A 13,743-nucleotide genomic window follows, 5' to 3' on the forward strand; every position below is an offset into this window, starting at 1 on the left:
ATCAAAGGAAACATTAATTAAAAGTGTAATTGACTAGCCAGCTGTTTCCTGTTTTCTGTCCAGCAGCCTTTATTAAAAACATTACAAAACATGTAAAGCTCTTTATCTGAGGGAGATGAGAAGTTCCCTGTGCTAAATTCTGCTCAAGCAGTGAGCTTTAAATGATAGTTTCTTAGTTCAATGCATGTTGGGTGACCAGTATCTGTAGGCATGTACTACTTCATATGGAGGCAGGCTATGTTACCAATTGGCAGAGAAACCCCTTTTAAAACATGACACATATGGTTAGCATGCCAGAATGCTTTGTTCCCAGAGGGAAGAACTGCATGACTAAAGCTGAACGTGTGATTGCCTTTTACTCACTACTCACAAGAAAAGAAAACCTCTAATGGCAGTGCAGTTCTCAGGCTGGGCTTGTATATTAAGAGCAGTAAATGGGCACATACTGAAGAGCTCTACCTTGCTGAATTGGCATACTTCAACAACATAAAATATACAAGTCTTTTCTGCATGGGTAGAATATGTTTTGTCCCTTAGGTTTACAGTGTTCATTCCCAAGCTTGGAAATTATTCTCCCCAGGTACAAGAAGGGCCCTGGAACCATTCTGTATTTCAGTTTTCCGTTTGTGATATGGTTTGGAACTGCAAAGGTCTCCTTGATCATGGAGAATCTCTGTCGCTCTCTTGGACGTGCCCAGTTACCAGTGAGGATGTAACTACCCTACTTTTATGTTGATACTACACTTTCCATTGGGCCAGTGCAAGACAAATCATGACCAAACTTAGCAGCTGTCTTTTTCTTTCCAGAAATCAGAGTTTGGCCTTCCTGGGGATTAAGACAAAATTCTCAGGGTCTGAAGACTTCTTTGAATGTTTGTCTACCATTTGCAGGTTTTTTTTAATGCATGAAAGCCAAATTTCTGTTTGAGTTAGAATAATTTAAAATAAAAATCTCATTTGCCTTTAGCACACATGACCAAAACCCCAAATCCTCTTTTGGTTTTGGTGTGGAGAATGGATGCAATATTCGTTCTCAAATTAAGACCTGTAACAGTAAAGGTTCCTGCTCCTTTTTTTGCTTTCATTCAGATTACTTCCTTGGGGACTTCTTGCTTACTCCATACTTGGATTTGTTATATTCAACTCCCTCCTCCCCATCTTAAATGTCATCCTGTTTTCACTGGGTGACTGAAAGATCAAGTCAGAAAGTTTTGTTCCAGAGTGCAGGACAAGTGTCAGTCACACTGGGGAGAGGTAGAATGCAGCAGAAACCAGGATGCTGTTATGGCTTGACAGCAGTGAAGGAGAATAACTCCAGTAACAGCAAAGAAAAAACGAGTGGGCATAGAGCAGAATTTTGCCTATAGAGTTTAGATTTGAAGGTAATGTCTCACTGGATATCTTTCTAAGTTTGGAATTGGAGTCTCTTTCTTTTAGTCATAGCTAGAGAGCTCAGATGGAGTCATTTCTGGAAGAAAATCAGGGATAATACAGTTTTCCAGCCATACTAGGTTGTAGGATCATTACGAAAAATGCATTGTAGCAACACACAGCTGGATCTTCTATGAGAAAGGATAAAAAGGCTTGCAAGGGATAGGTCATGTGCCAAATCAAAACTCAGTTTGATTACTAAAGCTTCTACAAAACAGAGTAGACTTGATTTTTGGGGTGGAGATGCTTAATAGTTTTTCTTATGGTCTCTAATTACAACTGTGGTTACAAATGCTGACAGCTGCAAGATCTTGTGGCTTAGTATTGTTATTTCTGTAGTGTAGATGCGACTTGAACGTGTTACGTGTCCCAAACATTGATCCTCCAAATGGAGGGGATAAAAAGAAAAAACCTTGTAGACTGAGTAGTTATATAATCTATCAGATCCTTTCAGTTGGAGTTGGTTCAAGTGGTGCTGTCAGAGGCATGCGAGGAGAATGAAATGTGAACAGCAAGTTATGCATGTCAGAAATCAAAAAATAAGAGACTTTGTGTCACAGTTTCAGCTGAAAAATATGGTTAGATAATCAGATTAAATAGTATGTCCTGTCCTTCCTGTTGCATATAAAGTTTGCCCATAGAAAAGGGAAGAGCATATCTCTTCATCTCCTAGCTACTGAGTGGTTTTCCCAGTTGGGAAAATCCTCAAGGGAGGGAAATCACCAGCTTCTCTATACCACCTGCTTATATGCTTAACTGGTCTTGTGGGGAAGAATTTATTTTCCTAAAGTCTGTGCAGAAATTTGAACAAGTTGCAATTTGCGACTGCTTGGTTTTGTCCTTTCATTGTGCACCTCTGATAAGAATCTGCTCCAGGCTTTTCTAACTGCTCTTTAGATAGTAGAAGATGCCCCCTTAGCTTTCTCCATACCAAATAAGTTCAGTTTCTTTAGTCTGTCCTCATTTGCTGTATGCTTTAGCCCCCTAATTGTCTTAGAGGTCCTCCTGGTTTCCCTCTAGTTTGTTGATAGGTGTCTTGTACTGGAGGCCCAAACTGGAGTCAGTACTCCAGATTGGGTTTTATGAATACCAAGTGAAGTAGAATAATCTCTTGATGTCACTGTCCTTGCACTACTGTGGCCCAGTGTGGGTTAGCCTTCACTGCCACAAGAATGATTTGCCTTCTTGGTACTCAAATTACTTTATCCTGGTGTGTTTCTCTGGTTTTCCTTTGCGCAAAATTCATACCAATATCCCTTAGTGCCCTTGTTGCATGGGAAAATCAAGTCTAAGTGACAAGAATAATTGAGGTGTGATTGTAAAGGAAATAGGCAAACGAGTACCAGTTTGTTAGCACCGATACCAGTAGCTGTGAAGCTTTGTGCTTTGTATTACTCTCTTACCTCTGCTAGCTGGATTACAATTAGTACAGTGTAACCTAGGTGTATTGTTCCACCAGATAGGTCGTGTAGATCTATTTAATGTTACTCTGAGTATGGAGCCTTTTGTGGTATACAAGCACCATGCTGTTGGTTTTCTTTTCTTCTGCAGCTTGGATGAATGTATTTCCCACCCTTTTTTAATGATGGATAATACCTGGAGGAATGGCTGCCCCAAAGCTTCAGGTCTGGATATAGATCAGATAATTATTTTGCAGATAGTTAATAATCAAAAATATTAATTAAGAATATCAAGTCTTGTGCAAAAATATCTGGATAAATTTATGCAAATTTTGAAGACCTATTTTGGAATTTTTCTCCTTTTTGTTATAACTTGTAAGAATAATGTGGTGTTTTATGCAAAGAATTCAAGAACGATTGCAGGGTTTCTGCCTGAGTGCCAGGTGTAATGACCTGTCAGCATAGTTTGAAAACACAGTAATGTGTATACTTTACTTTCAAATTTAAATTAAAGTGAGATGTCATGGGCTGAATTTTGATTTTTTTTTTTTTCTGCTTAATTTTTTTTAAGTTGGTACAGGGTCATGCAAAGTATTTACGAAGAGAATTCAGCATTTCTACTTTTTTTTTTTTTTTTAATGGGCGATATTTTTCAGATACGTGTAGCTAGTTGACATCTGCCACTTTGAGGACGAGTGAGTTTCTTCTGACAGGACTTGCCTGAGGAATGCATGGGAGACAGGTTAGGCCATTGTTTCTGCTCTGAACTGTGATCTGCACTCCTGGTAAACTGAAAGAAGAAAATTTCCAGTTTCCACTAGTTTTTTTGGAGTATCAGGTGTTCTCCAGCTGTGAACACAAATCTATGGATTAGAGGGTAGAATTAGTTACATGTAGTTAATTTTGACTGCTGATCAGTTTCCAGACAGGGGTCAGAATATTACTTTCTTTAATGCAGACAAGGCATAGATAGATTCTTCCTGGAGGCCTTTCAGCTCTTCCATTCCCACATGACATCTGTGTGGAAAGTACAACCATCTGCTCTCTGGCCTTCCCCCTCCTTCAGGCTGTCCCTGGGGGATCTCCACATTTTCTCTCTTCCTCTAGTACAACAGTCCAGCCCAACAAAACAGCTAGACTGTCTTCTCATACAAGTTCCCTTTTGCTCTATTGTTTGTATGTAAGTGTTTATTTATTATAAAAGGCTCTGATCTTCCCTTACACAGAGTTGAAACGGAGCGGTGGGCATACCATGTCTTTGCAGACCTCAGGAAGGTGTGTAAGAGCCTGAACAGGACCTAGATCTCTTTTTCAGAGCCGTTAACTTAAATGGTTTCAATGCAGTGATGGATAGAAAATCCAGGTATGGCCTTCCTGCTTGCAGAAGCAATATACTTTCTTAGTGTGGTCTGTGTTGGATTTTCAGCACGCCTAGTAAATTTCCACAGCAATTCTCAGGCTGATTAAAGAACAGGATTTATGTTTTTGACAGTTCTTGGCAGGTAGAGTTGTGGTAGTAGTGTGGGAGGTTAGTTCAAATTGATTTATAACAGATACATGGATGGCCTCTCTTTGTCACCATCTCCATTATTTCTTATATAATCATTGGAAACTATGTTTCATAAGCCTATGATGACTTCCATTCAACTTCCTATTTATGCTGTCTATCTATGCTAGTAGAATATCCTTTTATCCATCACCTGGGCAAATGCATTGCTCATGCTTCAGCAGCAGTCCTCAGAACCACTGTGGTTTTTCTGTGGCGGATACATTCTGCAGCATTCAGCTTCGATTTGGGGTTCTCTTTAATCCTGTGAAGAAGTCACAAACTTGAATTCAAGATTCTTTCCAGAACTATGTTGTATGGTAGCCATCTGCTTCTATTTTTTACTTATTTTAACAGCCTCACCTAGGAAACGCTTTCCTTTCTTGGACAAAGCACTAGATGTTTTGCATATGTATGTATAGGATCCAGATAACTTTGAATGTTTTGAGGGCCAGTGGTATTTCAAATATATTAAATTAAGAATGCCTAAGAGATTTTTGCTCAGGCACTGCATAAGGGAAAGGGAGATAATTAAAATGGGTGGGAAGCATTGTTAAGCCTTGAGCTTGACTATGTTCAAACTGAATTTGGGCTGTTACTTCTGCTGCTAAGGAAGATGTGTCCTCTAATAAGATACTCTACTGAATTTCTCCATCAGCTTGATCCTAGAATGGGGTTGTAATGGTGAGTTTTAATGACAGTAGGCAGTGATTTGACAGAAGCACAATGGTTATGACTTCACTGCAAGATCTGGTAGGTGGGAAGCGTTTCCAAAAAGATTAGAAGAGAAACAAAGAAAAGTGCTTTGTGCTCAAAAGTTTTGCTGTTCAAAATGGGAAAGTTTCATGTTCCTGTCAATCAACACAAGTATGATCAGACAACACGTGACCTTGTGAAGCAAGGAGCAATACCTTCACTTTTGAAAGATGTGCAACACAGTGAAGGAGGTGTGGGGTTGTGAGTGGGATAGTAGAAAAGCTGCCATTTAGGACAAGGTGATAGTCCAAATTTCACCATACACATTTGTATTCAAGTTTCAAAACTCATTTTATTTTCAGGTTGTTCTGTCATCTTTTCCTTCACTCTGCCTGTCCAGAATTTTTTGTTGTTTTTTAGGTGTAGTGACTCTCTTCCTATTATTTAATGTATTGCTAACGTTTATGAAGCACTTGAAGGGTTTTTTTAATGATGCAAGGTAAGGTTGTAATATTTCTGGTCATATATGTGATACAGAGCTCAACTTTTCTTTCTGCCATCCTATTGTCTTGTGGTGTAGACGTTCTTTTACAAGTCCTTTTTAGTAAAAAAGCATGGTAATTTAGGGGGAGTTTTGGGAATCAGTTATCACTATATTAGAGGATAATTTAAAATAGTATGAATTGGTTGCTGTAGGTCTTAGGGTCAAGTATGAAATTATCTGAAGGATTTCTTTATATGAGCAGATTGAACAGTTTTGCAGTAGGGCATCGTCTTTGTAAAAATAAGTATTTTGGGATGGACTATAGCTGGCTTCTGGGGAAAATATATCAAAAGCAGATTAAAATGATGATATAATTCCTGGATTACATTTCTGCTTTCTTTTCCAAATAGTTGTATAGATGGGACTCTTCATTTTGACCCTGCCATTGCTTCTCTAGTTTAAATCTCTTTTCCCTAAACATCAGTTTTATTGTACTTTCCAGAGAACAGCAGTTCTCTATGTGTTTCTAGTGCGTGTCACGTACTGGAAAATTTTGGCACTCAGCTCCTTTTCATGGTTTCAGTAAGGAGCAGTTACAACTGTTTTGCTTTTCGTGCTGCACCGTTTCCTTTTAGCGTGCGGCCGTATTAGCGGGTAGATGTGCCCTTGTCTGTGCTGTTCGCTGGGGGAGCTCAGGGTGTGGTTCCTGCAGCTGTGGCTGCTCCATCCCACAGTCTTCATTTTTGGGTTACATTTTAAAATTCACTTTGGTCTGACCTTGGACTTGCTCTTACAACCTGCTTCTCATTTCTGTCAGCTCCTTCGTTATACCAGTGACAGATGCTGTACAGTTCAGTGAAATGATCTATCTGATGTTGGCAACAGTCCTGCTTCAAGTGGAGGGCTGGACAACATGACCTCCAGAGGTCCCTCAGTGATTTCTGCAGTTTTAGAGGCGGGATATATGGTTCTACTCTGCTCACTGTGATCATTGCTGACATTCAAAATCAAATTGTTAAGCAATGAAAATAGGAAAACTTGGAGGTGGAGGGGGCAGAAGGGTCAGGCAGTGAAAGTCTCTAAGGGGCGAGTCTTCTTGCTGACCAACTGCAAATAGTGAAATAAGCTTCTGGCCCTAGGGAGGATTTGGAAGAGGACTCTGATACAAGCCTGAGATGATAGCCAGTGCTCCTAAAGCTTTCTGGTGGCAAGCTTTTGCCACAGTTTCCCTTAGAAATAGTGATCAGAGCTGGCTGCTCTAGTCCTGTCACCATCACCGTCTTGTCACTTCATCATTGCTGAGCCATTTAAGCATGCTAAGCCAGCAACAAGCTATTTTTTTTCCTTCCCCTCACCGTGATTTTTTTCTGTCATAGCATGCTCCAAGTGCTTGATGAAGGGTCAGACAAGCTCTACAGCCATTGCAGAGGAAGCAGTGGGAATAAGCATCCAGGGATGGGGTGGGGAGAGTGGTACTGTGACAGTCAGTAGCTACATTGATGGAGACATGCACGGAATTGCAGCTGCAAAGTAATTGAGAACAGACACAATAATCAGAGCTAGTGGTGAGGTAAATGAGCATTCATCCCCTTCCTATAAAGTATGCTTGTCCAGCTATACATTATTGTATGAAGTTTAAGACCCCACACAAGAAGAAAATACAGACTACCCTGTCTGATGGGAAAGAACACAGATAATTAACATTTTAGTTAGTACTTGGCAAAAACTTGGGCAATACAGAGAGGAGATGATCCATTCTTGAGGAAAAAAGGAGGAGAGAGGAGTTCAGAATTTGAAAATGGTCCTAAAAGCACAATATGGTGCTTAGGTGTTTCATGGCCTGTCAGCTAGGTGCAGAGAAAGAGACATTAAGAGGAGTCTTCCACATCTGATTTTAGGATATATAGCATAAATGTGAAGTTTCATTCATTTCTGTTGCCTGTGCATTTTTCACCTTTGTAAGTGTATTGCCTGTTTGGGGTTTGAGAAATACTTGCATTTGCTTTTATATTACCTGTCCTTCCTCCTCCCCTAGTTAGAGTTAACATTGGCTTGAAGCTAAGTAGCAAGCATCAAAGCACCCCGTTCCTTCAAAATCCTTAATGCAGGCACACTGGGTTGCTCTGGCAGAATGCGGCAGATTATCACGTTCTTCTGTATCATAAAAAGATGTTACAAGCTCTATGGGTCATGTTAGGGCTGTGTTAGGGTCATGTTAGTGGTATTCTTTTGGAGAAACTTCTGGTGACTATTAGCTGGTAAACGCTTTGGCATACTGCCATGTGCTTGAACCCTGAGTGTTTCAAGGAGTGCAGAATAATAGCACGCATGTAGAATTTGTTGAACTGTTCTCTGACGGACAGGCACCACAGTGAAATCATCTTTTTTTAAAAAAAAAAAAAAAAAAGTGTTTGCTAGTTCTGCTGGAAACTTCCAACCTTAAATTTGTATAACTAATGTCAGAAAATTCAGGGCAGAAATAGCCACAGACCAATTAAACAAGGCCACAGAATATGCCCAGCTGTGGGGGACTTGATGGTGTGCAGAAAGAGGCAAGCCACAGGGCTGATCCCAAGCTATCATGAGCGAATGACTGGATCTATGTCTTCACTGTCTCCTCACACTTTGATTCAGAAAGAGGTATTTTCCATGGTGGGTGTGTAACTGGGAGAGCATTATTTCACTGATGTTAATGTAGTATGGCACATATTAGGCAGGGTGTTCCTATATTTTGTTTTGTTGTGGTGGTGTTGCTTTGGGTTTTTTTTGTTTAATTTGTTTGAAGCCCTGCAAGAAGAGAGATTTTTGCTGGTTGGTATAGTCCTGAATAGAGGAATCGTGGTGCCAGCGGTGATACTAGGGACAAACTGGCGCAGCTGGTTTATGAAGCTGTCTCTAGCACATCACTGTCAGGGGTGCAGGTGAAGGTTAACAGTAGAACAAGCACATGGCAGATCAGTCCAGTGTGCTCTCAGTCTCCTGATGAGACCAAATCAGAGTGAGCTGCATCCTTGCAGTTTTCATGTTTTATATAGCACCTGCAAAACACAGAGGGAAATACTGCTGGAAGTGTGGAGAAGATACTGTGCTGACTTCTGAAGAACAATTGTATGAGCTGATACATAACTGCATGAGGCACTGAAGATCACTCTAAATAGTGCTGTTCATTGGATATGAACTGCTCTGTGTTGTCATTTCGCAGGTAAACTATATGTGCTTCGGATGTTTAATGGAAAGAACTACTACTTTAGAAGTTAGAGCTACTCATTTATCCCCCCTTCTACTTGTGCATGTGTTGTTTATTCACAGCCATACATGATGGAGAGAACTTGCATTTTTTAGGTAATTTCTCCACCATGTTTTGAATTCAAGTCTGGTTTTCTGACATTCTTTGCAGTCACTTCGAATTCATACCCTTTCAAGTTGACTGGAGTTGTCCTCTTGTTTCATTGTCCAAGTGATAACTGAAGTATTGAGTGCTACCAGATGCAGTATTGAGCTTTATAGAACTTTGGAAAACATGTTCTTTCATTTTGACAGTGAACTCCTGATACCGTTCCGAGTATTGTTTTCCAGCCAGTGTTGTGCCCCTTCTGCAATAAGTACTTTCATATAAATCATGTTTCCATAGATCAGTTATGAGAACGTTGTGTGAAATGGTGTAAAGTAACCTTACTGAAATCAAGCATGTAGGAAATCATCTGCTTCCTCTCTGTCCACAGAATCTGTTCCTCTGCCATTGAAGGAAATTAAATTGATTTGATGGGATTTTCTTTTTCTTGAGAAATCCATGCTGGCTATTACTCATCTTGCTTTCTTCTAAGTGCTTAGAAATAGCTTCCTAGCAGTTCTTGAGCTTTTCTACTAGGTTTCCATGAAATGAGTGTGGTGTGTCTCATCACATTCTTCAGATAGGCAGATGGAAGGAGCCTGAAAAAGATTTGGTTTCTACTGTGTCTGTTTGCAGATGCAGTAGCTGCTGGAGCACAACTCTGTGTGTGTTTTGTCCTGTAGTACCCAACTCTGTTCTCACAGAAGTCAGTGTCATACAGTGCCTGCACAACCCTCTGCCCTTTGGTTTTCTGATAGCCTCTTTGCTCTACTTCCTTGACAGCTCCTGTCTCTGAGCTCCTAAACCTGGAAGAATGTATTCTTCAAATGTCTTGGATCCAGACTCTTGGCTTGTTTATATGGTTGGAGGTCTTTTCAGCTGTAGTTCTGCTAAGGTTACAAGAAGTAAATCGGCATGTATGCTGAGAAATGTTGATAGTTTGGATAGTAAAAGGCAAGCAAGGAGTTTCCCCCAAGTTTTTCTGTATGTGTATGTGTGTGTACGTATTTATGTATGTGTGTATCTATATTAAAGTGTGTCAGAGTTGCTTCTAGGCTTCTCAGCAGCTTCTAGCATAAATGAGGGTTTTGGAATGGAACATTTGAAAAGCTGGAGCTCTTGTGGGGTAATGTGTTGTATGTAGTATATTGATAGCATATATGTGGTAATTACTGTTTGGTTATTACAGGCAGCAGTGATTTATATCATTCTGAGAGTGGCAAATACTCAGAGAAGGTGACTGTGCTGTCATTTTCCTTGCAACAACATTGTCTCTATCTCTGGTATGTAAAGGTTGTTCATAGCGAATGTGGGAAAGCACTTTTACTCTGGCAGGAGAAAAAAGCTGTGCTTTAAAAAATGTATGCACTCAGTGCCAAAAGAACAGCTGCTTGGAAATGTCATTGAGGCCTTGCCAGAGAAGCTACTGCGGCTCCATGCCAAGATTTACCAAAAGAGGAAGGATGATTGTTCTTCAGTTCTCACAGACAAGTTCAAACCTAGAGCCCCTGAGCAAGAAGCAATTGTATAACAAAGGTAACACAATGATGACAAATAAAGGACATGCAATTTCTTCTAAGCATGTTAATAAGGGAGGATGACATGGTATGCTTGGATTTCTGAAAGGATTAATGCATTCAGGTTACCTTGCTCTCCTGGGCAGCGTGGGCATTTTTTCCCTACAGTGATGGACTGGTCATCCTACCAGAGTGCACTGAGAAGTGCAGAGAAAATAGCAGTTTGAATAAAGTGTATAGGAAAAATTAAATAACAGTTATTTGCACTTTATAAATCTGTGCTTAGCATCAGAAATAAAAACTTCTTACAAAATTTTAGGAGCAGAGATCTCCCCTCCCAAGTTCTGCATCGTTTATGAACTTGTGTTGTGATACATGGATGTACAGTGAAGTATTGTTGCCTGCACCCCTGCATTTGAATAGTCCTAAAGCAGAATGGGCAGGGCAGGATAGTAGTTGGAAGGTAAAATTCTGGAGTTATTTGCTTTCCTTAGGAAGGCTTCCTGAGCTTTAAGAAAACTTCATTTGGATGCGTTTGTTTTTCAGGAAGTCTTTATGCACTTTATGCCTGTTTAATTGTAGACAAGTAATGGAAGTGACTCCTGTTTTATTCAGCGCACTGCAGTGAGCTCTTGTGCTTATATGCAAGTTCATTCTTACAATAAAAGATTTTATTGTTTTTTTAAATATCTTGAGTCAGTTTCTGTAAGTTAGTTTTAATGTTGTTTTATGTTCTTCTAGCTTCTAGCATTCTTTTTTAGTCCTTTTCTTAAGAGATTTTTTTGCCCCTAAAGTTTATTGATCTCTTTTTAATATTTTTCCTGCAGCACTTGGTAAGCAACGAATCTTTAAGTGGATCCATCAGATTGTCAGATAAATAGAGGGATAAAACCCAGCAATGTTGGTCCTTTTTCATTTTCATTTTTAGGGTGACAGTTAAATTAGTTCCAGTAGTAACAGAATGATAGAACAGCATAGGTTGGAATGGACTTATTATAATACATTATATACACAAAAGTGTCTGTGTGTGCGTAAATGTGTGTATTTTAGGATCCCATCCTTTATGCATCTATTTATGGACACATAGGTTTCGTATTTGTAACTGTGGCTGATGACCATCTCTTGAAGCAACTTCCATAACTCATCTTGTCAGGAAAGAGTTCTGCATCAAATCCCAGTGCGTTTAGAGAGCAGGCAATTTTAATAAGGGGCACTATAGGTTCATTTGTACCATCAGTTGACAGTATGAAACCCTGAAACCTCTCTGTTTGCTCAATATCCAGTTCAGGGTGGTAGCAGAAGTTGTGCAAGGAAAGTAAAAATGTTTTGAAAAGTTGAGTTTCATCATTGACTAACCCTATTAGTGTCATGGGACTATGAGGATTGCTTGTTTTCAGAAGTACTGGAAAAGATATCAATAAAACACTGGATGAGTTGCACAGCCGTTCATTGTAGATGTTCTGACAAGAATGATGTTTACAAAAGTTGATGGCAAATTGACTTCTGATTGAAAAGCTGGAGAGAGAAAGCATCAACATAAGCATCAACGTATCATTCTGGCTATAATCAGAAAAATGGCCTATGGGTGATCATCTGGCTAAACAAAGGACAGACATGAAAACCTTCTGCAGCAAATTTTGTTTTCATACATCTTGATAAAAATACAGTTTTTTCTGTACATTCAATAGATATCTATAACCTTCCATTTTTTTTACTTTAACTAGAATATCAGCTGCATACTTTCAGATAGATAGTGTCAGATATTTGATGATGCCATATCTAGAATATAAATATTAAAATGTGTTAAGATCTTTACAAATCACTGAGTTGTCTAATTCTAATTTGAACTATTTCCTATCAATATAGTTGATGAACAAAAGTACTACTATAAGAAGTCACTCAAGTTACATTGATTGTAACTATAATTTGTCAAAGTTTATGCTAAGGAGTTGGCTAAATTTGGTTATGAAATGAAAGAAAATCACAAATGCATTAATGAAAATGACAACAGTTTTTAACCATTACTGTAAAAACAAGCAGGTGTGGCATGAATCATCCAGTGAATTACCCCCCAAAGCCTCCTGTTTTGACTTTGGTTCTAAAAATTAGCTCTGCAGACCTTGCTAAGCCTTGCTTTTCTGAAGGTGGTGTTATGAAAGCATAAGAAGTAGAAATGAAAAATAAAATCCTGTTTCAACTAAGTCCCTACTCACACCTGGTCAACAGAAAAGCCCTGCTGCCTTGCAGGACTGATTCAAAGGCTTGTACTCTGCTAACCTCCAGATACCATACAATACATTTTAAAAAGTTTAATGCTGAAGTTGTATTCTTGCAAAAGGCTGTAGTGAGTATGCATGCTAATTTAGCAAAATGGATGGAAGTGTTAGAGCAGATTATTAGTGAAGGTTGGAGCAAGTGAAAAATGCAAGGAGGAAAATAGCTGATAGTTATTGGAGGTTGAGGAGCACAGACTAATTGTCTTTTACAGAAATCCATTTGCTTTAAAAATGTTTGCTCATTCTGAGTAGGGTTGGGGCAGAGGGGAATCCCAGAGGGTATAGAGACTGAAAACTTAATTGGATCAGTCAGTGAAAAAACTAAGGCACTCGAAGTAAGCAAGGGATCATCTAGGATGTGCTGAGAAAAGGCAGACCTCTAAGACTCAGTTAGTTGGACATGTATTATAGGAAAGTAACTCTCATTTTTAAGAGCTGAGCCTCAGAGACATATTGATTGTTTCAGATGGGAATATGTACAATGTAATGCAGAAAACCTGTCTGTTTGTTTTTTCCTGTGAAGTCGAAAAGCCCTGCGAAAAGGGTATTGATTAATTTCCTTGCTATAATACCTACACAATCCCTCTCATTGGCATAATTCCAATGTGCTAGAAGTGTTTGGTTACTTCATGTTCCATGGTAGTATGAGACTGGATACTCTGAGGCCAAGTAGGTTATCACTAATAACATCCTTGACAACCTGAACTGCAAAAAAACTGAAAGAAATCAAGCCCTTTAGCAAAAGGTAGAGAAAAGTCTTCAAATAGTTGTGAAATAAAAGACAGGAATACTTTATTTCAGCTGTGTATAGGAAAAGATGCAACAGGTTAATGTCGCACAAGTTGTACATCATAGAACAAAGCCTATAAAGATAAAGGATAATTAAATATGGTAATAGCACAGGAGAATTGCTTCACTGTTTAATCATTATAAGTCTTTAAGAACAGGTAAGGCAAATACTTGTGAGTAAGTTTTCATCAATCGTAACATCTACTTTGCAGATATAGTAGACAACCCCTTCTCTTTTGGGCTTGCTTGCAGTTGCTGTTTGGGTTTCATTTA

General features: G+C 39.2%; 2 protein-coding genes across 4 annotated transcripts in view; one reads left to right on the plus strand and one right to left on the minus strand.

Moving 5' to 3' along the window:
* Positions 1-13,743, minus strand: part of DHFR (dihydrofolate reductase) — a 638,672-nt gene that overhangs the window by 48,437 nt on the left and 576,492 nt on the right. The gene's annotated exons all lie outside the window — the stretch shown is intronic.
* The window catches only part of MSH3 (mutS homolog 3), a 118,296-nt gene that overhangs the window by 27,463 nt on the left and 77,090 nt on the right, over positions 1-13,743 (plus strand). The window lies entirely within an intron of this gene.

Source organism: Haliaeetus albicilla, chromosome Z, assembly GCF_947461875.1.
Source record: "Haliaeetus albicilla chromosome Z, bHalAlb1.1, whole genome shotgun sequence".
In the NCBI taxonomy this organism is placed as follows: Eukaryota; Metazoa; Chordata; class Aves; order Accipitriformes; family Accipitridae; genus Haliaeetus; species Haliaeetus albicilla.